Source organism: Bubalus bubalis, chromosome 21 (genome assembly GCF_019923935.1).
Source record: "Bubalus bubalis isolate 160015118507 breed Murrah chromosome 21, NDDB_SH_1, whole genome shotgun sequence".
NCBI classification, from domain to species: Eukaryota; Metazoa; Chordata; class Mammalia; order Artiodactyla; family Bovidae; genus Bubalus; species Bubalus bubalis.
In genome coordinates, this window is record NC_059177.1 from 9,576,280 (window position 1) to 9,603,019 (window position 26,740).

At 42.6% G+C, this 26,740-nt stretch overlaps 1 protein-coding gene across 5 annotated transcripts in view; it reads left to right on the top strand.

Annotated features, from left to right (window-relative positions):
• Positions 1-554: 554 nt before the first annotated feature.
• The window catches only part of ARPP21 (cAMP regulated phosphoprotein 21), a 165,010-nt gene continuing 138,824 nt past the window's right edge, over positions 555-26,740 (top strand). The window contains exon 1 of one of the 5 annotated variants that reach the window (XM_006048247.4): positions 555-698. The gene's annotated coding sequence lies outside the window, so the exon portion shown is untranslated. The other 4 variants (XM_006048248.4, XM_025272480.3, XM_006048246.4 and 1 more) reach the window with 4 other exon arrangements.

Here is a 26,740-nt window from a genome sequence, read left to right on the forward strand (position 1 = left end):
AGAAGCTGAATTGCTGGATACTGTCAGAATAAGCTTTGGCAATTCCATGCAGGCGTGTACAACTATAATTTTGCTTCCCATTAATAACAGCCTAGCAAGAAAGCCCAGAATCAAATGCCTTGCTCTCAGCTGGGGGCAGAACGCCAGAGTGATCTATCTTGGCTGGTGACCTGTGATGTTGGAAAAGTAGGCTCTACATTTACTCAGGAGGGGTGGGCGGTGTTCCGGAAATGTATTCCCATTCCTCCACTATTCCTTTTTTTTTTTTTTTTTTCTTTTGGTAGTGTGTACCTTGAAACAATGGGGGGAAAAATGAATTACAGATAATAAAAATAGCACATCTCCAAACAGGAAATGCAGCCCTTTTATTTCTTGGGATGTCAACTCTGCGCCCTGCCCCACGCCCTAGCCTGCAGGGGTTTCTGGGGCACCTCTGTGATTCTCAATCAGCGCCCGGGTGGGCAGCGGGCTGGGCGGGCGCCCACGGGGAGTGGGCGCCGCACAAGAGGACTTGGGGTCCTGCTCAAAGCCGCGAATGTCTGAGAGCGCTGAGGCTTCGGCTGGATTTGGGTGGAGTGAGGTGTTATTGTTGTGGGATATTCTCTGCAGAGTTGGCCTGGAGAGTGAGCCCCGGAGGAAGGGAGTGAGCACGGCTTGGCCAGGTGTCCGCCGCCAGAGTCGGGAGGCGCCAAGGAGAGGTACTTGGGGCTCTGGCCCGGGGCGGGGAGGGATGCGCGCTGGCCGAGAGCGGAGACGCATGGTGGAGGGGCAGGGGGCAACGTGCCAGTTTTCTCTCTGATGAATGATGTTCACGCGCCGTTCGTGGCTCGGGCGCTTTGTCTCTAGCCCGGGGGCCGGTGGAGTAGACCAGCCAGGGGACGGATGGCACCACCACGCGCTCCGGGCACACCGGGCAGGTGCCCGCGCTCCGGCTCGGCCAACTCCGGCTGCGCCTGGTGGCCGAGGCCCGGCCCCCGCAGGCGCCCGACCGCGGCCATCTCCCGGGTGTGGCGGGTCAGAGGCTGGAGTCTGCCGGCTGAGCAGCTGCCACGCCACATGCCACCCGCACTCTGCCGCCAGCCCGGGCGGGGACCGGACACCGCCGGGGCTACGGGGAGGAGCCGGGCGCGTGGGAGGGCAGGGGCGCGCGGAGGCGGGGAGCTGGGCGCGCGGGACCAGGGACGCCCGAAGCTGGCTGGCTCAGGGAGGGACTGAGAGTGACAGAGCGGCGGACAGGTGGGAGCAGTTAGACAACTGGAGGCGCGGAGACCGGCACGCAGAGAGAGGGAGGGAGAGGCAGGGGACGCAGACAGAGGAGGGAGAGGGAGCAGCAGCCTCGCGCGCCCTCCCTGCAGACGCCCTCCTCTGTCCGAGGGAAGCGGCCGGGGGCGCGGAGTGGCAGAACGAGAGAGATGCGGGTGCAGAAGACCGGGAGAAGGTCCCTGCCTCGCTAGTGGGACCAAGAGTCGCGGAGGGACCGCCGCGAGGGGCAGCTCGAAAAGCAGATCGCGGGACGGCGGGAGGCCCGCGGTGGGCTGCCCGACTGAGGGACAGACGGCCAGACAGACAGACGTGCCCGGGGACGGACTGGCAGCCAGGAGGCGGGAGCTCGCTCCCTCTCCGCAGCCAGGGGCCGAGAAGGCGGCTGCAGCGCCCCCCGAGCGCATCTGAGCAGCGGGGAGCCTCAGGGACCTCGGGGTCACCGGCCGAAGCCGCTGCTGTGGCCGCAGCCCTGGGTGCCGCAGCCCTGCCGGGAGCCCCGCCGACGCCGCAGAAGGCTCCTTTTATTAGCAGTTAAATAAATCGACCCAAAATAATAACAATAATAAGCCAAAGCAAACAAATAGAGCCAAGTCATCCGTGAGAAACAATAATACTAATAAAAGCCACAAACCAAAATCAATCAAGGAACAGAGACGCTGGGGGGACGTCCACTTTTCGGTCAAGGTAAAATAATTTTAAGGTCTTCCGACGTGAACATTGCACGCCTTTTGTCCTTTCTTTCTCTTTTTTTTTTCTCTTCCTTCCTGCCTTGCATCTGTGCTTTTCTTTCGAGTTGTCTTTAAGTCTAGGTCTCTCCTTCCTGTTTGTAGAAAGCTGTTGTTATGTATGTATTGTGTTTTCATGCTTTGTCGGAGGAGGGGTAGACTCCCCCCTCCCCAGAATGAGGCAAAAATGAAAAGCAGGAAGAAAATGGAAAAGAGCAGGTCTCTTCATCAGAGAAGTATACAGTTGATCTTTAAAGGCTTCTCTGTAGAAAGTTGGGAATGTGCATATTTCTTTTGGAAGAGAGCTATGCAAGGGGCAGAAAGTTGTCATCTGTTTGTTGCCCTCAGAGGACTTGAGATCCTGGCTCCCCCGGGGTTTAGAGGAAAGATGTTCAGTCTCATTTTTATGTATCTGAATTCTGTATCATTGCAAACTCCAAATTTAACATCTTCTGCCTCAGGGTTGTAGATGCAGTGGTAGTTGAATAAGACAGGTGTATAGAAAGTTTCCTAGGAAGAGAAATGGATTCTCTGGGTGTTCATGCATGGAAATGGGGCTGGAGTGGATGTGGTTGCTGTCAGTTCAGTATCCTGAAGATACAGGCAAGCACAGAATCTGGGCTGGAAAGACAAAGAAAGAATTGAAAGTTAGAGGGATGGAAGGCTGGTAAGAATCACTTTCACGAGATTGTGTTTGGAGTGCAGATACCCATTTTAATTTGACTTTTTTCAAGTCTGTTGGTATGACACTTCAGCCTCCCCAAATAAAGATGACGATCTCCAAAGTTTAGGCTGAATGTGAACAAGATTTCACTCAAATACTGAAGAAATCCAAATGATCCCCACCTCCTCTTCTTCATCCACTTTGGTGACCAAAATGGCTGTGATTGTTTTGAGAAAACGGAGAAACGGAGCTGACAGGAAATCACTTTTCATTTGGTAAAAGTTAGGAAACCTTTGCCACTTTAAAATAAATGCAGCTGCTGCTCGGGTTTTGTCACCACGGGGCTTACATGTCTTCGTAAGGTTTTAGGCAATGTCATTTTCGCAGAGGGCAGTCGTTTGGAAGCCTAGAGCTCTAGCCATGTAGCCGAGTAGTCTGGTTATCTTGGCAGTGATTGCTTCTGCTTTTTCCCAATAAGGATCGCATGGGAGATAATAACATTTGCCCTCATCTCAGGTTGACACGGATTTCTAAGGTATGTATGTGTGTTTGATCCTGAATTTCCTTTCTAATAACATTCTTATACTTTGTCACTTGAACAGAATGTTTTTCAAGGCTCCAGAGAGGGAGTTTAGAATATTCTTTAAGGAATACAGTTCCTCCTTGCAAAAGGCTGTTACTACCCTTGCTTATTAATACTATCACTTGGTCTCACGTAATCTGCTTTAAATACAGTTTTAAGACATTCAGACTGCTCTACAGAGATGTCTTAACTTATCCTCAGTGCTTGTGATTAATATTGTCCAATAAATTCTTGAAATAAGTTGCTTTGGATGAATGTCTCTTCAGCAGAGTACTTTTTCAGAGACGTGTATTTAAAGAAACTTACACACTCCAGAAATGCACCTTGAGCTTCTCTGTGACTTCATTTCACTACATGCTGATTTCTCTTTTACGGTGTTCAGCTCAGACTGAGATAGGTTTGGGTGCACTGCACTATTAAATTAGTAAATTGCTGGTCTCCCAGTGACTTTCCTTCTTGGATACCAGCTGAGTGTGGTTACCTTGAGAACTGTGGCACTAGCCCCATTAGAGCATGCTCCACTGGGGAGTTCTGTGCGGTCTATTTTTAATGCTATTTAATGAAGGAGTGAGTGCCTCACTCAGCACTACAAGGAGCAGGATGGAAGGCAGAGCTGGGCATGGTGATGGATCCTGGGGAAGGATGTCTGGAAAGGTACAGACTGGCTACAGGAGATGGTAATTTTCATTAGTCCTAATGAATCGCACTGACAGAGGCCAGTTGATTTTAGTGGGAGAATTACCTGTGAATAGTTTGATATGTGTTTTCATCAACCTCTCCAGTAATTCTTAGAAAGAAGATTCAATAATTGGAGTGCCTTAAAACTTCAGGGAAATAGTAACCAGGGAGTTGCTGTGTATATACTATTTTTAATCCAAACTGTCAGGTACTTGGGTGGTAAGACGTGCAGAAGTAATTTCACCTTCCTAAAATATTGTACTGGGGAATGGTTTGGAGCTTGTAAAATGTTCCGGGCATAAAATAACTAAATCCTTCTAAGATAGGCTGATGACTTGAAGCTCTGCCTTGTGAATTTGCTTTTCATTTTCTTTTATAAACGTGGAGTCTAGATCAAGTATTGTGACAATGAAGTGAAGTAGGAAGTTTTGGCTGAACTTGATAGAATATTTAAGCTGTTTTCCCCCCTTACTTTGAGATAAGCACAATAGATGATGTTACCAAAGGTTAACTATTTCTTAAATGTAGATGGCAGAGGCAGCGCTGGTAATTTTCAGGATTTTATAATGAGGGGGGACATGTCTTAATGTTATAGTGCGTAAGATATACAAAGCCATCTGTCTGCAGTTATTTGCATATGTGCAGAATGCCTGTCTTGAGGTAGGAAGTGAGAATGCTCAATCAAAAAGGTCCCTGTCGTTCACTTTCACTTTAACAAGGTACTGCAGTCGGGTTATTTCTTTGTGCAGAGTAAAGCTAATTAGAAAAATGCCTAGGTTGTTTGAAAAGTAATAAACACAAGAGAAAGTGAGAAGTTTGTATTAAGTGGAGAAATGAGTCATAATTATTATTAAATGAAGCTGTTAGAACAGTGTCCAAAGTTGTCCTGAATCTTGTCAATTTTTACAAGAAGTAACCCCCCCCCCCAAAAAAAAAAAAAAAAAAACAAGAAAAATAAATTGCAGAGACTTAGTATAATTTGCTGCAGTTGCTTCTGTTTTCCACATTCTACTTTGAGAGGGAGAAAGTAATCTACATTGACTATAGTATTTCTCTTACCGGAGAAATATTATTTGAACCACAGTGCTGCTACTTTTCTCCAGATTCTCTAGGCAATGGGCATTCTCATCTGAATTCAATGTAGATTATATCTGTGCACAAGATCATGATAAACTGCATGAGTGGAGTGTGGAGTGAGTCAGCCGGTGAAGACACAATATACCATATAGCCAGAAGTGGATAGGACTGAAAATCCTCATTACTATGGGGAGACAGTTTGAAGTCTGTAAGCTTGAAAATCGCAAATGAACCCTTTGTATATACGTTAGTTTAATTCAGATCTGCTTCATGACAAGGTTAGGAAAGAATCTGGGGCTTAAAGGTGATGTGGACACTGAAAACCATCTCTTCAAATGGTAAGTACTGGCATGGTCCTAACTGGTTCCACACAGTGGTGCATGTTGAGAAATTTGTGAATCTCTAATCAGGAAAAGAATTGGCTTCCTCAAAAATGCCTTATGTCACCAGCGAAGTTCTGAACATATTTTAAGTCAGTGATGATGAACTTATCAAATCCATACTTCCTCTCTTTAGGCAAACGACCTTCATTTTTTTTTTTAATCGGTGCTTCCAGAGTCTTTACATTTCTGACTTTGCTTTCTTTTATTTTTCATTCTAACATTGAAAGTTAAATATACTTAATGATTTCAAACAGTTATAGAAGTCACTGCTGAAGGACTGTTGAAGGTAGAAAAAGAACATTAGCAAGACTTATCTGTGACTGGATTTGTTTTTCTCAGGCTATCTTTGCTTCTGAGGTTGGTTTCATTTAATGTATATTTATGCCAGGTGCTAATAAATTGATTTTTTCAGTAGATCAGAGTCTTATAATCTAAATTAATTTTGCTCATCTTGGATTAAACTTGGCTCTGGATGTTCAAAGTTATGTATTATTTGTATTTACATCACAGCCCTTTCATTTCTATGAGGATGAGATGGGAGCTGAGATACACAGTATTTAAACTGCATACATTAGTATCATCTGCTTGATCAAAAATCAAGTCCTTGAGACAGAGTTTCAAGTTTACTCTGCAGTTTTTAATGTTTGGCAGCAGTGTTAGCTTGTGGTTTCAGAATCCTCTGTAATCTGGTGATATTGTGTTTTTGTAAGTCATGAAATGCCCATCTAGCATTTTGAAGGCACCTTTCTCTAAAATTACTGGGAGGTATCTGTGCCCTGGGAAATAGCTGCGCAGATAAAACAAAACATGTATTGAAATCATTCCATCGGGACAATGGAGGAGAAATTGAAAAAACAAAAGGAACTGACTTGCAATACACCAAACTGACTCTACCTTCAAACTGAGCCCTTAGCATCATGTTATGCTCTTCCCTTGCCGCCAGCAGCGATCTTCACATCGGCAGGTGGAAGGACTGGTAACCATGGTCTGCAGCCACAGTAGATCAATAGTTTAAATTCCTCTACATACTTTTCTTGAGAAAATTTCTCCTGGCAGTTTTTTATAACCCCTACCTAATATACAATGTCCATGCTAAAGGTTATAGGAGATTTTTTAAAGTTCTGTGACCAAGTGATATCTATTAGGATAAAATTGCATCTGTGAATTATTTAAAGGCCAAAGAATTCACCCAGAATTATCTCACTCAAGGTGCAAGGTCATAATTATCCCTCAATCATAAGTTCATACAACATTTTTAAAGTATTAATATGTTACAATTGTTTCTTTTATCTAGCAGCAGAAAATATTTCATTTTCTTCAGGTAAAGGAAAGAGGGTTCCACTAGTGATTAGCCCTTTAAGAAACAGGCCTTTAATCAATTTATTACATTTCACACCATTTTAAAATGGTGCAATTCTTACAAAAAAAATGTGTTGTGGATAACACACAAAATATTAAGGTTTTTGTTGACAACTTCACTTCTGTGAATAGTAACATTGGTTTTAATATAAGTAAAAATGAAATTCGGTTTCAGTTGAAGGGAAGGATTTAAGATTTTTAACAGGAAAACAACTGCGTCACATTTTATTTCAAATATTTAGGCAAATTTTGTAGAGATTTCTGTGGTTACGCAGCATGTGATTCTATGCAGAATCACTTAATGTAATATACAGTCTTTTTTTTCTGCAAGTTTTTTGCACTGTGACATATTCACAAAGCTAATCTACCTAAGTAAACCCAGATCAACCTCCTGATAGGAAGGACCCACACAAGATAGGAAATCAGTGTTTGTGATAAAGACTTCCAAAAGAACTCTGTGACTTTTCAACCTAAGATGGATGGATGTAGTGCTGGAATTTTTAATAATGGATACACATTCTTTTACATTTCCTTTATTGTCAGTTGCTTCTTTATCATGCACTAAACGTGATCAGAGTGAGGATCATCTCTAGAGAAATGCAAACCAGAGGAATGATCTCACACATTTTGCAGATTTTCTTCCAGTTGTCAAGATCCAATACTCACTTTAGGATCATCTAATCCACAGCATCATACCTTAAAGGGAAAACTAAAAATGCATGTTGACATAATTTGATCTGGTTGCAATGGAAAATCAGTGCCAATAATTGAGGTAAACTGTTTCCACATCTTCAGAAAACAATGGAACATCAATTTCTAAAAGTTTTACAGTCTTCCAAGTCCAAATATGATATGCCTTGACATGGAAATTAGAAGGCCCAGCTGTCATCTGATCGTTCCGTCGTCTGAGTTGCTTTCAGGTGATTTCATCACCATCACATAGAAAAATCCAGCCATGGGTCGGCAGAGAATGAAGGAGGAGCATGGCAACTCTCTGAAATTCAGGGACTATGCATAACTGTTTGACTTTTTCTTGCTCATAAACTCAATGGGCAAATAAAAAGCTATTGTGTTAATTTTGCAGTTTTTTTATACCTTTCTAAAGCCACCAGCTAAAATCCCCACATAAAGTTCTAATATTTATTGATAAGAAAATATCCACACTCTTCATTGGCAGGTTTTTCTTAGCATTTTGCTGGTTAGTATGTATACCACTCTGATGGAAATCCCAGGGCTGCTGTCATCTGACTTAATTTAATCATCAAAGAGCTGTTAGAAAATAAGTAGATGCCATGTGAATATGTGACAGAATCAAGACTTCAGCATTGTTTACAAGCTTCAAACACTCGATTCTTTAAAATGCAATTTTTAAAAATGAGTATCAAAAGATCTTTTTGTTATAAATATAGCATTTATGTTTTTAGAGAAAGAAGATTAAGGTTTATACTCAGATGACCACTCTTTTAAGTCAACGAAGCACACAGTTATGTTGAAATTGCTATTGAACTCTGCCAAATTCATTCATGGTCAGGCCATGGCAGTCATATCTGTGATCCTATTTCTTTTATCCGGCTTATGGGAATAATGGCACTAACACTTTTAAGTTATACAGCTTTATATTTATTTTCAATTTACTTAGATATACTAGCATTGTAAGAATTTTAGGAAATTATCAAACAAATGGCAAGGCACTAAAGACGAATTTAGAAATCCCACTGGAAACAACTAGTTGGTATTAATGGTTTGTCTTTTTATTTTCACGTCGGTGCTCATTTAACTTCGTTCAGCATTTATTTCATATTTCCTTTGTGAAGATTAAAATCTTTCTCTAACCCTGAAATTTCCACATAATCATGGGTAGAGTTTGGGAAAGACGAAATGATACAGCATGCCATCGTGATGTGAGTCCATGCTGTTGCTATCTGCTTAAGCTCCGTGCAGCGCCCTTAACAACTGGACTCCTTCATTTTTAATTACTATTATAATTATCAACTTCATCTGGAACTACATGTGGCTTTGTTTTTAGTGTTTTTTGTTTTTTTTTTTTCAGCATGAAGAGGTGGGAGAGTGTATTTAGTTAAGAGAGTTTATATGTGAAAAATGTATTCATATCATAAGACATGGATGTAAATATCGGTCCAAGAGGGATATCATTTCACAATGATAATGATTGCAACGTCTGCATGATTTGTCAGATATGATGCAGGAAGCTATAGATAAGGAGACCTTTTGAACTCAGAGGAGCTTTGGATCCCTTATCAGGTTAAAACTAAAGGAGAGGTGTGGGCTAGAGGATGCTGGAACTCATCAGAGAGCAGGCAGGGAACTGCTGTGTGCTCATGATGACGGACTGTACCACTGAGATACGGGCCTCCATGGGATTCTGCAGATCAGAGAAACGTGGAAAATCTGGATTAAAAGAAAAGGTCCGGAAAACAAAGTCTAAATGTGGTGGTGCACCTAAATCTCACTTCTCCAAAACTTAGCTCTGTAAATACGCAATTTACTACCTGAGCAACCCGTCCTGGGGTTTAGCTTCGGGGTCTAAGTAAATAACTGAAAATGTGTCCAACCCCTCTCTGCTTCCTAGTTTCCTCAAGACTGTAGTAACACCAGTTCGGTCACAAACAAATGCCCATCATGTGACCATAGCGATTTCGTTAATTCCTCCTTGCTTCAGTGTTTTCATGTAGCATATGGGACACCTGAGGCCTGCTTGGCAAGACTGAAGCAGAAACAAAGTCTCTGGTACCTTGGTATTATTCACTAAAAGGAAATCATCACCTTTTCATATAAAAAATGTTGAGAGAGAGATTTAATCTGATTACATGGAATGAGAAAAACTTCCTTTTAAGCATTTTGTGTGTCTGTGTTTTAGTAATTTAGAGTACATCTCTTTTCTGTTTCCACCCTGTAACCATTTTTACTGGTTGAAATTGGAAACGAGCTTACTCTCCCTGTGCCTAGAGAGAGATTTTTCTAGGCACAATATTTTCTGTGAGCCTAGAAAATATCGACAGCCAAGCAGAGGTAGTAACTAATCTAGGAGGTGGGCCTTGTATGAGGATAGGAATGCTTAGTAAGGTCATTCTCTCCTGTCAGTCTCTAGGGGCAGAGATGGAACCACTGAGAGTTGTCTGGAAAGTGAAAGGAGAGGACTTCTCTAAAACTTTTTAATTGAGTAATTTCCACCATCCAAAAGGGGTGGCCGAAGAGCCAGATCATTATTGAATGCGAAGGAACTGAAATGGATCCAGGAAGGAGTTACCTTGCATCCTGCGCTGAGGAGTGCGACCAGGAGCAGCAACTCTGGGGTGGCTGGGGAGGTGGAAACATTTCTCAGCATCCTCTCGGAAGTTAAGGCAAGCAGAGCAGTGGGCTTGCTGCTGGGCTCTCTGGCGCCCCCTCTGGCGGCTTTGGTTTCCTGTCTCCAAGCCGTGAGAAAGCTGTTCGGAGTGCGCCGCTTATAATGGCCTCAGACTCTATAAAGTATCTTCAGTTAATGTTGCTGAAATGAATCATTTCAGCCCTTACATGAAAATGGTCAGAGGGTGATGTCTGTCATAATTGGGTTTTAATCAGTTGGTCCCCATCATAAAATGGAGAACCATGAAAGGTGTTCCGTAGAGAGGCTGAGCTGTGCAAAGCAGTTAATTCATCAGATAACCACACTTTTTAAAAATCATAATTAAATATCAGCCATTCTTCTGAGGGGACTTCCCTAGTAGCACAGTGGTAAAGAACCCACCTGCCAATGCAGGAGACACAGGAGATGCAGGTTCTATTCCTGGGTCAGGAAGATCCCCTGGATAAGGAAATGGCAACCCATTCTAGCATTCTTGCCTGGAGAATCCCATGGACAGAGGAGCCTGGTAGACTCTAGTCCAAAGGGTCACAGAGTCAGACACGACTGAACACACACACACACACACACACACACACACACACACACACTGTTCTGAGAAATAGTACCATCAGAAAAATGTTCCAATGAAATTTCTCAGAAGGTACCTGAGAGTACATTTATAAACCTTCAATATTCTAATAAGTGCTAGAACAAAAAATTAGGAAAGGTTAGAGAGTATACCGGAGAAAGCAATGGCAACCCACTCCAGTACTCTTGCCTAGAAAATCCCATGGACGGAGGAGCCTGGTAGGCTACAGTCCATGGGGTCGCGAAAAGTCGAAAAGTCAGACGTGACTGATCGACTTCACTTTCACTTTTCACTTTCACTCACTGGACAAGGAAACGGCAACCCACTCCAGTGTTCTTGCCTGGAGAATCCCAAGGACGATGGAGCCTGGTGGGCTGCCGTCTATGGGGTCGCATAGAGTCGGACACGACTGAAGCGACTTAGCAGCAGCAGCAGCAGCAGCAGCAGCAACAGCAGCAGAGAATATATCGGAGAAGGCAATGGCAAGCCACTCCAGTATTCTTGCCTAGAAAATCCCATGGATCTCCATCGGAGGAGCCTGGTAGGCTGCAGTCCATGGGGTCGCTACGAAGTCGGATGCAACTGAGCGACTTGACTTTCACTTTTCACTTTAACGCATTGAAGAAGGAAATGGCAACCCACTCCAGTGTTCTTGCCTGGAGGATCCCAGGGATGGGGAAGCCTGGTGGGCTGCCGTCTATGTGGTCCCACTGAGTCGGACGCAACTGAAGCGACTTAGCAGCAGCAGCAGAGACTATATACAGCATTATATATATATATATATATATATATATATATAGGAATATATAAATATTCCAAATGAAAATTTTGGCCAACCCAATGTATATTATATATACTATACATATATATATACACACACACAGGCACATATATATATATCTACACTAATATAGTATGTAGGTATATATATATAGTATATATATATATGTTCTAGAATCAGCATAATATATATGCTTAAATGCTATCCATTTGGCATTAAGCAAAATACAAATTTATCTCAAAAGTATACAGGTACAGGCAAACCTCAGTGATATAGGGGGTTCATTTCCAGACCACCTCAATAAAGCTGCTATTGCAATAAAGCATGTCACATGAAATGTTTTTGGTTCCCAGTGTGCAATTGTATCCTGTCTTTAAAAAAACCAATGTACATACCTTAATCTAAAAATATTTTGTTACTCAAAGAGACTAACAACCCTCATCTGAGCCTTCAGCAAGTTGTCAAGCATCTTTTTAGAAGAGTAGCATCAAAGATCACTGATCACAGATCACTTTTATAACAAATATCATGATAAAGAAAATGCTGGAAATATTAGAATTACTAAAATGTGACACAGAGACAGGGAGTGAACAAACGCGCTTGGGAAAAATGGCACCAATAGACCCCCTTGATGAAGTGGTGCCATAAACCTTTAATTTGGAAAAAATAAAAAGACAATAACTACAAAGAGCAATCAAGTGCCACGAAACAAGGCCTGTGTGTATTTCCCAGTGTGTTTTTTTCCCACTGTCCTTAGCTGTTCTTGTTTGCACATGCCAGCTATTTAATAGGCTTGTGGAATGAAAAATTGACCTTTATATTGTTGATGGCTCCTATTATTCAGGATTAAAATCAGCTCTAAGTAAAGTTTTAACTGTGTTTTTCCCCTAAAAGTTTCAGCCTAAGTGGATCTGACATTCATCTTTCTGAAAAAGAGAACAAAGAAATGCCCTTATATGTAGAATTATAACTTCACTAGAAATGATTTTGGCTCTTACAAAGAAGCTTCTCCTTTAGATCTCAAGCAGTGACTCAGGCTTTTATGGAGATAGCAAGGTCCCTAAAACATCAGTCGTTTAAACTGAATACCTAGATCACTTTTCCATCTATGAAAGGAAATCATAGTTAACTCAGTTAATGTGGTCTTGGGAGAGAAGATGAGGCAAGTGCACAAACAATTTCCAAATCGCTGACACACAGAGCTGGAAATAATGCCTGTTTACTTGTTTACTGGAGATGTGCCTTTGGAGGGATTAACGTTGGTGAAGGTTATCCAGGGTGTGGGGAAGAAATTCACTCCTCTAAAGAACTGGGCAAGTAGGCAGTGATGGACAAAGGCAGGGGAGGAGGAATGAGAAGAGAATAAAAAGTTGGGTTTCCTTAACCTTTCTTCCTGCCTTAAGGAGAGTTGCCCTACCCTCCCTATTATATGGAAGCAGGGAACGGATTGATGAGGGTTAACTGGCAAACCGGAGAAGGTGATGGCACCCCACTCCAGTACTCTGGCCTGGAAAATCCCATGGATAGAGGAGCCTGGTAGGCTGCAGTCCATGAGGTCACTAAGAGTTGGACATGACTGAGCGACTTCACTTTCACTTTTCACTTTCATGATTGGAGAAGGAAATGGCAACCCACTCCAGTATTCTTGCCTGGAGAATCCCAGGGACGGGGGAGCCTAGTGGGCTGCTGTCTATGGGGTCGCACAGAGTCAGACACAACTGATGTGACTTAGCAGCAGCAGCAGCAGCAACTGGCAAACCAGTTAATCTGCTTGGGACCAGTAGAACTGAATTCAGGTCTTACCCCTCTCTTTCCAAACAGTCTAGTCCTAAAGGGTGGGATCTGATTGAATAAGAGTAGAGTGAATTGCTTTCTTAATTTAACCTCTACGTTTTAGGGTATGCTGAGTGTGGTTCCAATGGAAGGAACATCTGCATACCTTTCTGACTTGACAAAGCAAAGCAAAACCTGGTACCTTAATTTCGAAAGATGAGAACATTCTGTCTTCTTTGAGGCTATGGCAGGCTTTAGGAAGACGTAGAAAGCAAGAGAGTCTGCCACAACCGGCATTTTCAACAGGAAACCAGAAAAATATCTTCTGGACCACACTGTGTCAAAGTAGGGGACTTTCCATGGGAGCTGAATGGAAGAGATGGAGTTCTTGTGTGGGAGTCAGCAAGATCTGTCTGTTGCATCAGATGTCATACTCACTCATTTTCTTGTTCATTTTTGGTTTTCAAATATTTATTGAAAATAAATATTTTTACATCAGGTCTCAAGCTAAATATTTGGGAAATTTGCTCTGTAGGATTTTGTAGGCATTTAGGAGAGAGACATGCACTAGAACCCTTTAAATAATGAATTGAATGATTGAGAGCATAAGGAAACTCCAAAATGATAAATGGAGAATATCTTGGATGATAAACAATGCAAATTAATTTGACAAATCAGAAAAATCTATTTTTTTAACCCATAAATTTCATTGAGAAAATTGACAAAAAGTACACCTCGAGAGTGGAGACCATATTGTTTCCAGAAAGCAAACAAGGAAGAATTAACACCAGTACTGGGGGAAAGTTCTGTTGATGGTAGTAGAGCACAAAATGAAATCATGAAAGCAGGAATTGGGAAGTTCTCTCACAAGAGAAAGACAAGCTGATTGTGACAAATGTGTATGGAACTGGAATAAGCCATTTGGTTTCCTTTGTTGAATTTATAAAAATCACACATTTACACTGTTCCTAGAGCTGCAAGCAACTCATGCAAGTATCATTGTTACGAACTGCAGAGTTCAAATTCATATCAGATCAAGCTAACCTATCTGTTTAGATTTAAGAAGAAAGTTTTTCTGAAAGCAAATGATTTTTTGAATTTGTTGTTAGATTCTACATTGTGTGTTTGAAAAAGGAAACTGAAATAGTTTCAGAATATTATAAACATCCTTGGTAGATTAAAAAATAATGCCTGTGATGAGACGGAGTTGGGATTACATACAGTTCTGGGAAACTTTAGGAGGAAAAGCTTTGATCTGTAAATTACTCGAAGGATAATTTCTCTTAAGAATGTATTTTTTTCCATTGGCTGAGACAGAGTTAAAGATTCAGGTATTTGGAAGCAGAGGGACATCTGGATACATTGTCCTAAGACCTGCACCATGTTAAAAATTCTTGACCTCAGAGACTAAGAAAGAATTTACTTTTAGAAGTTACCCATAAAGCATCAGAATTATACCAGATGATTTCTAAAATCGCTTCCACTATTCAGTGTCTATTATTGAATGATTTGGGAGAGTATAATATTTGTGAATCAATTTTATATTGAATTGCCCATAAATTTTGGTCATACTTTCTTCTCTTAGCCTTTCAAGGAAGGACTAATGCTACAGAATGGGTGAAATGATTAGAAGGTTGTCATTCTTCTAGCACGTAGCTAACTTACCATGAATAGAATAGTTAAGAGTGACAGCTTTACACTGACGTGTGTAAAATAGCTGGTGGGAAGCTGTTGTATGGCACAGAGAGCTCAGCACAGTGCTCTGTGAAGACCTAGGGAGTGGAATGGGGGTAGGGTGGCAAGGAGGTCCAAGAGGGAGGGGATGTATGTGTGTGTGAGTGTGTGTATATATATCTGTGTCTCCATCTGTCTATACACACGGCTGATTTACTTCACTGTACAGCAGAAACTAGCACAACATCGTAAAGCAATTAAGAGAATATGCATTCCCAGACCTGGGTTCAGATTCCCTTCTGCAACTTGCTAGTAAGTCTTTCAAGCTTTCCTAAACCTCAGCTTCTTCATCTCTAAAATGGGCTTGTAAGCATTAAAGATGGTGTCTGTGCTTTTCCAATTCGTAGTATTCATTTATTCCCTGGTGGCTCATATTTTCAGTTTGCTTTGTCCTTGTCACTATCTTTGCTTGATTCCATAGGCCTCACACACACACAAAAAAGCACCCCCTTGAGACCCTGCTCAGTCTTAAGCGTGTTTTCTTAACATGGCAGTTACCTTGGGTATCCTGTTCATGCATAAAGGGGCTCCAGTTTCAGTCCACTTATACAGTACATGGTATGCACTTTCAAGCCAGTGGTTCAGTGACGAAAGGCCATCTGGGAACCTCTAAAATCCAGATGCTTTCTAGAAGATACTCCTTTGCACAGACAGCAGGGTTTGACATGTTAGAAGCTTAGGTGGACGGTAGGCATCTTGAAAAAGAGATGTGGGCATGGGTGATTTAGAATTCCACGTATACACAGAATTTCACACAATATTTCATTCTCTATTAATGGCATCTCACAGGGGATAAGGTTGTGGCTCGATGCTGCTTTACAAAGAATGTTAACTAGGGATTTTTCTGTATTTGTCTAGAAGTGACATAGTTTAGTCTTAGCATCCTTCTGGGGCCATTTGGGGCTTTAAGAACCAGGGCTGATTTCAAATAATACTGTGGTTGACTTAGGATTTGTACATTTGTACACTTTGCAGATAATACCAATGGCTATACCCAGCAGAAGGCCATGTGTATAATCAGAGATGCACCCAATGAGTCTAGCAAAAGAAGAGAGCTCTGAAATGGATTTTCTAAAATCATTAGAAAACATTACCTCATTGTTTTGATCTGGCTGTGGAAATAGATTGGTTTAGATGTTTTAAGAAAGGATGAGGAGATATCACTTGTTTCATTGTTTATACATCAGATCCTTGGGCTTAAGCAGGAATCAGAGGGTGTGTACTGTCAGTGATGAAATTCACAGCAGTGAGACAGACCCAGATCTGAGAACTCGAAACGACTGATAGACGGTACTTCCTAGTAGACTGGTAGGTGGTCTTCCCAGTGACCTGACCAGATGTGTTGAGGGAAAGTCAACTTCTGGGGTATTCTTGATGAAGTACATAAATACAGCAAGGAAATTTTAAATGAAAGAGAAACGATTTTTTTTTTTTAATATTTTTAGGGAAGCTACTGAGTGGCCATTTGTGGAGGAAATCTGTGCTTATTTCTATATTGATTAGGTCATTAGCAGCATTCGTTCGGCCTTGCAGGAGTTACTTTACGTGGCTAGCACCGTCTGCTCTCTGTATTACTGTGTTTCTTTAGGCAGAATTTCTTTCTCATATAGAGGTACAGGATTTCTGTGGCCCTGCCTGTGGCATTTGCTGAAGCCACAGGGAGAGTGATGAGGAAAAGTCAGTATAATTCTACTGATTCTGAATTTACCTTTGGATCATTTTTTTGAAACGTTTAACTTTATGTTGGAGTAGAGCCTATAAGATTAACAATGCTTTGAAAGTTTCAGGTGCACAGCAGAAGGATTCATCCATGCATATACATGTATCCATTTCCCCCCATCTCCCCTCCCATCCAGGCTGCCACATAACAGTAAGCTGAGCTCCTGGTGCTATTCAGTAGGACCTTGTTGGTTAACCTTTGGATCATTTTTGATCAGAAGCTATTTGTGGCTTTATTATTTTGGAAAACAGTCCTCTCACGAGGCGCAATGGTAAAGAATCTGCCTGCCAGTGCAAGAGACACAAGAGATGTGGGTTCGATTCCAGGGTCAGGAAGATCCCCTGGAGGAGAAAACAGCAACCCACTCCAGTACTCTTGCCAGGAAAATTCCATGCACAGAGGAATCTGGTGGGATACAGTTCATGGGGTCTCAAAGAGTCAGACATTGAGCACACACCTCTACTTTTTTTCACCTTTATTTTGGAGAAAGACTTTGTTTCATTGTTTTTCAGTGTAAATGTTCAGTCAGTTCAGGCACTCGGTCGTGTCTGACTCTTTGTGACCCCATGGACTGCAGCATGCCAGGCTTCCCTGTCCATCACCAACTCCTGGAGCTTGTTCAAACTCACATCCATCAAGTTGGTGATGCCATCCAACCATCATAAATGTTATCATATATTTATGAACTACCTCTCTTGTAAAAGAGAGGGACTTGCATGCCCACATGATGTCCACACCCATCAGCTCTTGGTCTTGATCACAGCATGTGATACTTCTGTTGTATCATACTTGGGGATTCCTGTTGCAGGGGAAAAGAAAGAGGTATATTTAATTCTTCTTTTTTTTTGTTTTCTTTTGTGATAAGACTCACACTGTGATATGCAATAGCCATGTGGAACACAGAGAATTTTGTCTAATCTAGGCATCAGGAATTAAGAAACGGGATATAGATGGATAATGGAAAGGTATATATGAAGCCATGACAAAGAACGGCATGGAAATTAACTTCTGACCTGGTATAGAGTGGGTGGAACTTTATGTATCTCAAATCTGTACTTGTGGCTGCCATCTGGGGCAAGAATGAGCACCTAGCTCATAAATTCACCTGTCATTGGGACAGTTTCTCCTGGTGTGATGGATAGGCAATAGGTTTGAAGTCAAGGTGACCTAAGTTTGAATTCTGTCCCCGCCTGTCACTGACCTAATCAAGTCAGTTAACTGTTGTGAACGTTCATTTTCTTAATTGGCAACAAAACTCCCTTCATGAAGGATCACATGCAAAATATTTGGCACAAAAGAGAAATGTTGTCTCTCTCTGACTTCCTCCTGCAAGGTCTGACTATTAATTCACTAAAACGTTGAAACCTCTATGAGCACATGTAATGAAGTGACACATCAATACCTGTTATAAAAATGCTATAAAGTTTGAGTCACAAATATCATCTGTCCACAGATGACTGAAAAAAAGATAAATTGATTTTAGTGGATGGTGAGATTCTTTTGTGTTGGCTTTTATAAGATGTTTACGATACATATCACACAGTTAAGGAAAAGAATAGTGGGGGGGGGGGGAACCGACACCACATCTAGCCTGTATCTTTACTCACCACCCAGCTCAATCTGAAACCATGTTATTGATGTAAGAGACGCAATGGTTCATGTATGTGGGTTGCTCGGTGGCTCAGTCACGTCTTAGTCTTTGCGACCCCACAGACTGTAGCTCACCAGGCTCCTCTGTCCATGGGATTCTCCAGACAAGAATACTGGAGTGGGTTGCCATTTCCTTCTCCAGGGGATCTTCCCAACCCAGGGTACAAAACCACATCTCCTGCATCTCCTACATTGGCAAATGAATTCTTTACCTCTGCACCACCTGGGAAGCCCAATGGTTCATACTCAAATATAAATAGATGCCCAAGGATAATTGATTAAGGAACAAAATATTAATTAAAACATTTTAGTAAATAGATCATGGTTTTGAAGATAGTTAAGTGATAAGTGGAGTTTCAAGAAAAAAAAAATTGCCTTTCCACTTTCTTCTCATGGATTCATGAGGTTTGGGCTTTTCTTTCTTTCTTTTTCCTCCATGTGGCGTGTGGGATGTTAGTTCCCCGGCCTGAGAGTGAACCCATGCCCCCAGCATTGGCAGCATGAAGTCATAATTCTGTGGACTGCCAGGGAAGTCCTGGTTTGAGCTTTCAAATGCATGTTTGATGCTACACTTGTGATTCTTTATAGTTCAGGTATATTGCCTTGTTCTTCAAGTATGTGTTCTGAGCCATCCGTCACTCAGCTTGGGAAAAAGTTTAGTTATCCTCTGTGTTCTGTCCTTTGTTCTGCCTGAAGTGATACCAGGCAGATAAACCTGCTTTAAGTCCGCCGGCCAACACACACTTCTGCAGTTTCCGAATATTGAAGATGAAGTGATCAGTTCTACTAGTATTTTTCCCCTGAGATTATCTTCTGGAAAACCTGTGTTAGAATGAGCCACTGTGAGCTTTTTTCATGGATGGTTTGGCCTCAGTTTGTCTTCTAGCAAGCCAGCCCTAGACACCTGGAACACAGACTCATCCATCCCTTGCCTGAGCTTTCATGTGCCTGCGTAAAGGGTGACGGTTGTTTTTTTGCAGATGTACAGGATCAAAGGGGTCCCTTTATCCTGTTACCCTTGGGGGGTCGGCTGTTCAGATAAAGGAAGTGGTAAGGTTAACAGTAGTTTCAGTCCTCCCCAAAATAAAAGTTAGTGTAGTAGGTCTAATAAACCCTACTTATTAGCTATTTGTTGAAGGTAGTGGGTTTGTTAACATATTTGTACAGATGTATTTAAGGATTATGTTTACTTTTGGGGCTTCCCTGGTGGCTCAGATGGTAAAGAATCTGCCTGCAATGTAGGAGACCAGGGTTCAATCCCCGGGCCAGGAAGATCCTCTGGAGAAGGAAATGGCAACCCACTCGAGTATTTGTGCCTGGAAAGTTCCATGAACAGAGGAGCCTGGAGGCTACAATACATGGGATTGCAAAGAGCTGGAAACACCTAAGCAGTCACCAGTTGACTTTGTTACTTATGCTTTAATTTTAGTAATTAAATGCTATAATTGATATATATGTATATATAGATGCATATATATTAAATTTTGTAACATAATAAATTATATATTATATACATATATATATATCAATTTGGAATCCTGTTATATTACAGAAACAGTAATCCCTATTTTTGTGAACTCTGTGATGAGGGGACCTAAGTTGGCTGCTTTTCCACTTCATTTCCCTTCTGAATTCATTTATCTCACTGCTGATAAACAATATCCCACTAAGGATAGGGTTACAGAACAGAGCCAGGGAAGAGAGGAAACTTGCATTTGCCCTGCTCTCTACCCATCAGAACTGATAAAATGACAAGACAGAAAGAGAAGGTAAGATGATGTGTTCATTGTTTCAACTGAGGAGTTAGGGATAACTGCACAACTTAGGTTTTGATTCCAGAGCTCTGCCCCCGGTGACCAAAAATGAACTACACCAGCTGTCTTGTAAATGTCAGTGGGTGATCTAGGACTCATGTTTTTAACACAGTGAACCATCTTATCTTTAAGTGGCTCCTGCTACAGAAGGAAGTACTTGTGAGTAAGTGAGTAAGTATGTCATCTCAAGAGGAAGTCTCAGGCCGTGGCATTCTTGTCTATACTGCACAGGCTTGTTGATCCCTAAAGCAGTGCCTCTGAAACCTACATGAGCATCAGAAATCACCTGGAGAGATTCTTCAAATAGAGACCTCTGGACCCCAGTGCCCGAGTTTCTGATTCAGCAGATCTGACGTGAGGCCCTGCGGATTTGCATTTCTAACGAGCTTCCAGTCGATGCTCATGCTGCTGGCTCATGGAGCACCATTTGAGAGCCGCTGATCTGAAACGTAAAACTTTTTATCAGAATGTAGAATTTGTATGACTGATGTTCTCTAATCGGAAATAGTAAAGGAACACCGTAAAATTTCAAATCTCAGAATTGATTTCTCCTGATTTTAAAATTATTTTTAAAACATTAGCATCTTAAAAGAGGAGATGAGGATGGCAAATTCCACTAGACAGAAACAGTTAGGAGCCTCTGTTTCAGATGGTTTTGGGAAGAGGCAGGTTGTCCCATGAGGGTGTGTTCCAAGAGTCTCCAGGATAGGATGTAAACTCCATGGAGATAGAATAATCCCAAATTCACAAGATTGGGTATTCTAAGGAGCCAGAAAAGCTTAAATTTAAAAAATTGGTGAGCACCTGATGTTAAAATTATAAACACAGAAACATGTAGATAAACGTCTAGCATAGCTTTATTTATAATTGTCCCAAACCAGAAGTAATCCAAATGTGTTTCAGAAAGTGACTGGATAAAATATGGTGCATCCATACAATGGAATGGAATATCACTCAGCAGTACTGCGAGAAGGAGCAGACTGGCTGGATCTCAAGGGCGTTAAGCTGAGTGGATGAATCCGGTCTCCAAGCATCAGAGACTTTATAACCCCATTTTTGTAACATCTCAACATGATCCAATTATAGTGACAGAGGAGGACAGACCAGTGAATGCAGGAGCTATATCGATGGGGCGGGGCCGGGGGGTGTGATTGGAAAGAAAAGGCATGAGGCAGTGTTTTGGGTGATAAAACTGTTCTGTAGCCTGGTCGTGGTGGTGATTACGCACACATATACAGGTGTTAAGCTTCATGGAACTACACAGCCCTCTGCTCCCAACGAGTCAAATTTATTATAATTTTTAAGTTAAGAAAACTAAAATCATAATAGTGCTGTCTTTCATTTATACCAAGTAACTGGATTTGTGCCATTATATCAGGTAAAAGTAGCAATGTATTTAAAGAAATACAAAAGCTGTATTTCAAGCAAAGCAAAAAAGAAAAGCATGATCTTCATGAAAACGGGTCTTCATAAATGGTTAAGGTCATTTGCTGCAGGCAGGGATTCTAGGGAAAATTTGGAAGTAGAAAAAATTCTGCCTGACATAGTCTTGACCTGGGACCCCTCTAAGATCTTTCTCCCATTTGTACTTTTTCTTAGAATCCTTCTCTGTAAGCTTTATTGTTTTCAAAATGAATTTCAAGGGCACTTGAATTTCATCTTTACTCACTGAAAAATACCGACAACTCAGCATTGTCATCCAGGCACCTCCCATATTTATGTGTGAACCCCCAGAGTCACCTTCCAGCCACACCTTGCGTAGCCCAGTGACGGCCCCCGGGAGCCTTGGAAGGCTGCCAGTAGTGTCTGGAAACAGCTGGAATGTTGATAGACACTGATGTCTCTCTCAGTATCTAGAAGACCTGGGTCTGCAGAAGTGCTGGCAGTTGAATACTGCTGCTGCTGTTGCTAAGTCGCTTCAGTCGTGTCCGACTCCTAGCAACCCATAGACGGCCCATAGACGGCAGCCCACCAGGCTGCCCCGTCCCTGGGATTCTCCAGGCAAGAACACTGGAGTGAGTTGCCATTTCCTTCTCCAGGGCATGAAAATGAAAAGTGAAAGGGAAGTCGCTCAGTCATGTCCGACTCTTAGCAACCCCATGGACTCTCGCCTACCAGGCTCCTCCATCCATGGGATTTTCCAGGCAAGAGTACTGGAGTGGGGTGCCATTGCCTTCTCCGAGTTTAATACTAGCCAGGCTCTAAGCCAGAAAGATCAAGAAGAATCTGTTCAATGGGTGCCTGTGTTTGTCTCAGTGGAACATAGACTGCTAACCACGAGTGGCAGACAATGCCCTTGAGTGCTTCACTTACCTTAACTGGTTTAATCCTCACAACCTTCTGTGAGGTGGGGGAGGTGTCATTATTCCCATTTTCAGGTAAGGAAAACAGAGCACAGAAACCTGAAAGGAACTTACTTGCTCAGTGAGCGGTGGGGTTAGGCTTCAAGCTCTGGACATCTGGCTTCAGAGTCTGAGCCGTTTCGCAAGTGTACAGTTCTGTGATGTCTTGTGGTTTTTTTTCCCTACATTTTCTCCTTTCAAGACAGGCTGATATTTGCGTTATGGTGCATCTCAGTTTCCACGTGACCCAAAAGTCCCGAGGTCATTCATTGACTCTTGTACACAAGTGACCTTGTTGCACCAGCTGGGCAGGACGTACAGATTGTTGCGTGTAAACCCAGTTACACAGGAAGCCGCTGGTTACCTGAACCTCCTGTGTGGGTCGAGTTACAATCGTGGGCCAAGAGAGAGGGCAGCCGAAGTGCCCGCTGATGCCCAGAGCAACGAACGGCTCTGTGAGTGTGTCCAGGCTGGCACATGCTGCAGAGCCATATCTTTGGTCCTCAGGATGTACAGTGCTTGGTAACTCTCAGACCTGAGTGTCGCTTGGTGAAATCAGAGGTTTGTCCAGGAAGCCTGCTCCTGGCCTAGGGAATCTGCTTTTCCAACTACCTTGGGTGAGCCAAGGAGAATTGGAATGGAGAGAAAAGATCCCTTCTCTTCATTAGTTCTCCGATTCAGCTCATGGAGCAGACAGAGGAGAACAAGAATCCAATCCAGACCTTAGAAATACAGGGCTTTTCCTTAGGCTCAGTGCAAAACAGCTCCTTTTTGTGCTGGGCCCTGAGGATGTCCCCACAGAAACCCTCCTTATTAGACATAGTCACCTCAGTCCCCAAAGACAGGTGTGGACTGAGGTTGTACCGCCTCGGGGTCGGCTCCATGTCCCAAAGGGATCTCCACTGCTGAATTTTAGCATGGGGGTCACAGGGAGACCTCATGAACCTGAGAAACAGCCCTTCACCCCAGTGGGGTAACATGGGCGTGGACCAGAGGGCACGTATTCATTGTCCAGTAGCAGGGCCTTCTGCGGGTTGTCTGCTTCTCCCTGATACAACTGTATAAAATCAAACATTCAGTATGCTTGTTTGTATTCTACTGGGACATCCAAGGCAACTCTACTGGAAAAAAAAAGTAATTGCAGGTTTCTGGCTCAGGATATCAGAAACAAGCCTCTGTTGCAGTAAAAAGTGTGGTTTTGCTATCATTCTTGAATAAGCTCGCATGATGTAGTCGCTCCTCGGCAAACGTGCAGTGAGGGCACCCCCGATTGAATGATGTTGTGGGAGGCAGTGGACAGCGCAGGAGTTTTTGAGACCAACATTTGAAGAATATCAGTGCCTCTGGACCTTGGACCTTCTGAACTTCAGGTTTCTCTCCCGCCTCCTCAACTCCATCCCTCCTCTTCTTCCTCCCTTCCTTCCTTCCTCCCGCCATCCCACCATCTTTTCTTCCTTCCTTCCTTTTTTAAAAATATGTGTGAATGACGTTAGTAGTAGTGAAGATTAAAAGTACTCACTGTAATCTGTTTTTTGCAGCATCTGGCACATAATATGATATAGGAAGAACTTCCCCGGTGGCTCAGCCCTAAATAATCCACCTACAATGTAGGAGTCACAGGAGACACAGGTTCAGTCCCTGGGTTGAGAATATTAGCGTGAGGAAGGCATGGCAACCCACTCCAGTAGTCTTGCCTGGAGAATCTCATGGACAGAGGAGCCTGGAAAGCTGCACAGTTCATGGGGTTGCAAAGAGTCAGGCACAACTGAAGTGACTTAGCTCTCATGCACACACATGATATAGAAAAATATGGTAGCCTTTATTCTTATAGTGTAAATTCATGCATCTGTGTTCAAGTTGAATGCAGTATCAATATCAATATGAACACCTGTGGGAGTTTGTGACTACCATTGTCTGGATCACAGTTTTGTGATTTACATTATACCAGTGAGATGGAGGATCAGTTTCCTTTGCTGACAAAGGATGCTCCCAAGACTCTTCTCTTGGTAACTTCCCAGTAAGTCTTATGAGAAGTAAAGGAATTCAAATAGGAGTTTCATGCCAGCACAGCCAGAGAAGCAGATATGTCTATTAAATGAAGAGGTTGACATCTTAAGTAGCTCCTTTTAGACAGCTTCTTTCTGAACTGAGCCCTCTTTGGCCCCCAGACTCTGGGGTGTGTGTGTGTGTGTGTGTGTGTGTGTGTGTGTGTGTGTGTGTCGGGACGTGTGTGGGGCAAACCTCAAGAATGAGTGTACAAGTGTCACGCACAGTCTGCGTGTGAGCGACAGAGCCCCAGCCAGTCTTCTGCAGCTGGGAACAGCAATTAGCTGCTTCCTGAATTAGGGTCTTGTTTGCACTGTTGTCCAAGATAATCATTTGTTTGTTGTAACTAAGACGCTCTATCTTCCTCCGAGGCATCAATCCTCATATTTAAATGATGAGGTCTTTGAATCTCACAAATCATGTTTGGGTTTCACAGGAGGAACTCTGCCCCAGCCTGTGTTTTCTCTCTCTGACTTGGGGAATCAAGGCGTAAGTTGCATGTATATTTCAGATTATTCTTCAGACAGTTATGAAAACATTATGCAACCTATTCCAGCAATGGTTTGGACACAGGTCTATTTTTTAAATGCCTTTTATATGAGTTCCCAGCACACATACATACTTATACGTGCGTAGACACACTCCTCACAGACACCTGCACACACACATGCAAAATATGATTTTATACAACAAGACACAGCCTTCCCCAGGGTATTGTACTCTAATTCTTACCTAGTCTGTTCTAGTGCATTTCATTTTACTCCATTCATTTCACTCCCTTCTGTGTTCTATTTACTGCCTTTACAAAGTTCCAAGTTACAACCAGCGATTCAACTTTCCGATTTACAAACAGGTCACAACCTAAAGTTTGAAAAACATGAATCTACATATAAATTGGCTTCGGATGCTGTCTTCTCTTCCAGTGTTTGCTGAAGAAGGAAGTGCCTCTGGCATTACAGTGCCTTTTTGATCTTCAGCTATGCATGATCATAATACAGTGATCCAAATATGTCTACATTTCCTCTACTGAATAAATGCCAATTTGTACCCCTTTAAGACAATAATGACCTCAGTTCACTCAATCAGGGCTTATTGCTGAGTCATACATTATTTTGGAACTCCTGAGTAGAAATCATTATCAACTATATCTGGTTTTTCCAGAAGAGGGACATCCTGAACAAGGAAGGGGTCCCTGTGTTCCTAGGACATGTTTACTGGTCTGAAGTGTGTCCTTCGTATTCCCACAGCACACAGGATCAGGATTTTAAAGACATAAGTCTTAAGGACACATTTAAAATTTTTTATACTATGAATATAATATAAACAGTTAATATTTTTAACCACCTGAAAAATTAATACACTTTTACCAGTTAAGATGGTCAGGAGATATTCCCTGAAGATGTTTGTCTTTTTTAGAAACCATCATTAATTCCAGATGCCTTGGTGGCTCCTGCAGACTCAGAGATAAGCAAGGTGTAGTCCCCACTCCCGAGGCACTGACAGCCTGGCTCTCGGGTCACTTCAGGACCTTCTCATAAGGGCTGAGATGGAGATGCACCCTCTGATGGAGGTCAGGGTGAGCACAGAGGAGGACTAGACCCTGGGGAGTAGACACAGAGCCAGGAGCTCGAGGGGGAAGAGGTGACTTCTGAGTCTCATCTTGTTGGTTAGTATATTGGTTGAAAGCAGTGATCGCTCACATGACATAAAGTGAGTTTCTCCTTTCGAGAATGGAGGAGGTAGGGGCATGTCCCCAACTGATGGAAGGCCTTCCTGCTTTATTTCCAAAGCGCTGTGCCTTTCTGGAGCAGCCCAGCCAAGAATCACACGGGTACACGATGACCGTGAGGCTTCAATGTGTGTGATTCATGTTAGTTCTTGTAATAAAAACATCAGAGAGCTGTTTTGTGACAAGTGTCACAGGTGTGCATTGCACCATCTGCTGGCGCCAGGAGAATATGAGACTCATTGCCAACGGCCAGATTGAAGTTCTAGCCCCGACAGGCCTTCCTGGCATCCCTCTCAGGGTTCTCAGGTTGTGGACCTTGTCTTCTTTCCCTTTTTGACTGGGTTCAAGGCCAGACGTGGTTAAATATATAATATTAAGGTGTCTCTTCTAAGTTACTGAAGATGCTTTTAAATGCATACATGTAAATGGTTCTTTTCAGTCTCTCCAGTGGGACACAGCGGGGCTGGTCTGTCCACACCCTGAG